Consider the following 3547-nt stretch of genomic DNA (forward strand, 5'->3'; position numbering starts at 1 on the left):
CAGTGGCACCGTGGCCTCCCTGACCAGCCCTGACCCTAATGGTCGGGCTATCTAAGGAGTGCACGGAGAAAGGTTGGTCTAACGACACCAGGGGAATCCCTAGCCTTAATGCGAGCCCACGATCCATAAAGTTCCCAGCTGCGCCTGAATCGACTAGCGCCTTATGCTGTAGAGAGGGAGAAAACTCAGAAAAATAAATTAGTAAGAACATATGGCCAACAGGGAGCTCTGGGTGAGTCTGGTGCTGACTCACCTGGGGTGAACGAGGTGTGTTCTGCCTGCCATCCCGACTCCCAGACGAGCTTCTCCAGCACCGATCGGCAGTGTGTCCTCTCCGACCACACCTGGTGCAGGAGGAGCCTCCTCCTCCGGTCCCCCTCGATGCGGCCCTTCTAACTCCATGGGGATAGGCGCGGGAGGGCCGGGAGGTGAACCCAACAGGGCCCGTTCTGGACGCCCGCGGGCAGCCAGCAGATTGTCCAGTCGGATGGACATGTCGATAAGTTTGTTGAGGGAATGGGTGGTGTCCCGACAAGCTAGCTCCCTGCGGACGTCCTCCCGGAGGCTACAGCGATAGAGGCCCATCAGTGCCCTGTCGTTCCACCCCGCCCCAGCAGCCAAGGTCTGGAACTCCAGCGAAAAGTCCTGCGCGCTCCTCGTCTCCTGTCGCTCCTCGTCTCCTGTCGCAGGTGAAACAGCCGTTCACCCGCCGCTCGTTCCTCCTGTGGGTGGTCGAACACGGCCCGGAACCGGCGGGTGAACTCAGGGTAGTGTGCAGTACTGTGCAGCTGTCTTCATCGACCTTGCCAAGGCTTTCGACTCTGTCAATCACCATATTCTTATCGGCAGACTCGGTTTTTCTGATGACTGCCTTGCCTGGTTCACCAACTACTTTGCAGACAGAGTTCAGTGTGTCAAATCGGAGGGCATGCTGTCCGGTCCTCTGGCAGTCTCTATGGGGGTGCCACAGGGTTAAATTCTCGGGCCGACTCTTTTCTCTGTATATATCAATGATGTTGCTCTTGCTGCGGGCGATTCCCTGATCCACCTCTACGCAGACGACACCATTCTATATACTTCCGACCCGTCCTTGGACACTGTGCTATCTAACCTCCAAACAAGCTTCAACACGCCTGACTAGCATCACCACCCTGGATGGTTCCGACCTTGAATATGTGGACATCTATAAGTACCTAGGTGTCTGGCTAGACTGTAAACTCTCCTTCCATACTCATATCAAACATCTCCAATCAAAAATCAAATCTAGAGTCGGCTTTCTATTCCGCAACAAAGCCTCCTTCACTCACACCGCCAAACTTACCCTAGTAAAACTGACTATCCTACCGATCCTCGACTTCGGCGATGTCATCTACAAAATTGCTTCCAACACTCTACTCAGCAAACTGGATGCAGTTTATCACAGTGCCATCCGTTTTGTCACTAAAGCTCCTTATACCACCCACCACTGCTCTAGTCGGCTGGCCCTCGCTACATATTCGTTGCCAGACCCACTGGCTCCAGGTCATCTACAAGTCCATGCTAGGTAAAGCTCCGCCTTATCTCAGTTCACTGGTCACGATGGCAACACCCACCCGTAACACGCGCTCCAGAAGGTGTATCTCACTGATCATCCCTAAAGCCAACACCTCATTTGGCCGCCTTTCGTTCCAGTTCTCTGCTGCCTGTGACAAATTGCAAAAATCACTGAAGTTGGAGACTTTTATCTCCCTCACCAACTTCAAACATCTGCTATCTGAGCAGCTAACCGATCGCTGCAGCTGTACATAGTCTATCAGTAAATAGCCCGCCCCTTTTTACCTACCTCATCCCCATACTGTTTTTATTTATTTACTTTTCTGCTATTTTGCACACCAGTATCTCTACATGACCATCTGATCATTTATCACTCCAGTGTTAATCTGCAAAATTGTAATTATTCGCCTACCTCCTTATGCCTTTTGCACACAATGTATATAGACTATCCTTTTTTTCTACTGTGTTATTGACTTGTTAATTGTTTACTCCATGTGTAACTCTGTGTTGTCTGTTCACACTGCTATGCTTTATCTTGGCCAGGTCGCAGTTGCAAATGAGAACTTGTTCTCAACTAGCCTACCTGGTTAAATAAAGGTGAAATAAATAAAAAAAATAATAAAATAAAATCCCTCGCCGAGTCTGGGCCATTCCACACTGCGTTGGCCCACTCCAGGGCTCGACCCGTCAGACAGGAGACGAGGACGCCCACGCTCTCCTCCCCCAAGGGAGTTGGACGAACGGTAGCCAGGTACAACTCCAACTGAGGCAGGAACCCCTGGCACCCAGCCGCCGTTCCATCGTACTCCCTGGGGAGAGCCAGACGCAGGGCACCGGATCTGGATGCTGGAGGAGGGGTAGGTGGTGCTGGTGGAAGAGGAGCTGGAGGTGAGTTAGGGAGGCCACTCCTCTCCCATCGGTCCATCCTCTCCATCATCTGGTCCATTGCCGACCCAATCCGGTGGAGAATGGCCGTATGATGGACACGCTCCTCCATCGATGGGAGAGGAGGTGCGGCTGCTCCTGCTGACTCCATTCAAATGGTGCGGGATTCTGTCAGAGTTTACTAGGAGTGGTGGGTTGGAGTCAGGTGCAGAGAGCAGAGGGTTCGGTAAATCGTCATTTATTCTCCGGCACAAAATGGTCATGCCAAAATACAGGGCGCATAAAACAGACCAGCCCAAACACAGGACCAAACAGTCTGGAGAAAACAAACACGAAAACACATCCACAACCAACAGAGTAACAATCCCGCACAAACCTAGGCGGACCTAACAGGCTTAAATAGACATAAATCAATAAACTTAACAGGGAACAGGTGCAACCAATAAGACAAAACGAAACGGAAAGTTGTCAAGCTCCGCCCGGACAGGCAGGGTAGCCACCTTCGGTGGGAGACGTGACATCTTCACTATTATTTGACTCTTATTGTGTACATATACATATATACACAGTAAATATATATTTATTTCATTGTTGGACATTAAAGGCTGTGAAACCACCAGGAAATTGGCCTCCCGAGTGGTGCAGCGGTCTAAGGCATTGCAGTGTTTGAGGCGTCACTACAGATCCGGGTTCCATCCCGGACTGTGTCCCGGACTGAGACGACGCACAATTGACCTAGCATTGTCCGGGTTCGGGGATGGTTTGGCCGGCCGGGATGTCCTTGTCCATCGCGCTCTAGCAACTTCTGTGGCGAGCCGGGCACATGCACACTGACAGTCGCCAGTTGTACGTTGTTTCCTTCAACACATTGGTGGTACTCTTTGCCTGGTCCATTCAGTGTGCTCCCGATGCAAAATACCACTGACAGATCTTTTTATAAATAATTAGGATAAAATGTGGGCTTAAAACTGAAATTTTGTTTTTAATAAAAATAAATCAAATGGAAAAATCTGAGGGGGCACGTGCTTTTTTTGCCCCCTATGGGCATGATGCCACTGGCTGTTGCTCTAACATAGCAACTCACATAGCAAATATGCCAAATGAATTTCAATGAGGAAACAGTCAGTGG

The sequence above is a fragment of the Oncorhynchus mykiss genome, chromosome 5, assembly GCF_057628025.1.
Source record: "Oncorhynchus mykiss isolate SJ-2025 chromosome 5, ASM5762802v1, whole genome shotgun sequence".
Classification (NCBI taxonomy): Eukaryota; Metazoa; Chordata; class Actinopteri; order Salmoniformes; family Salmonidae; genus Oncorhynchus; species Oncorhynchus mykiss.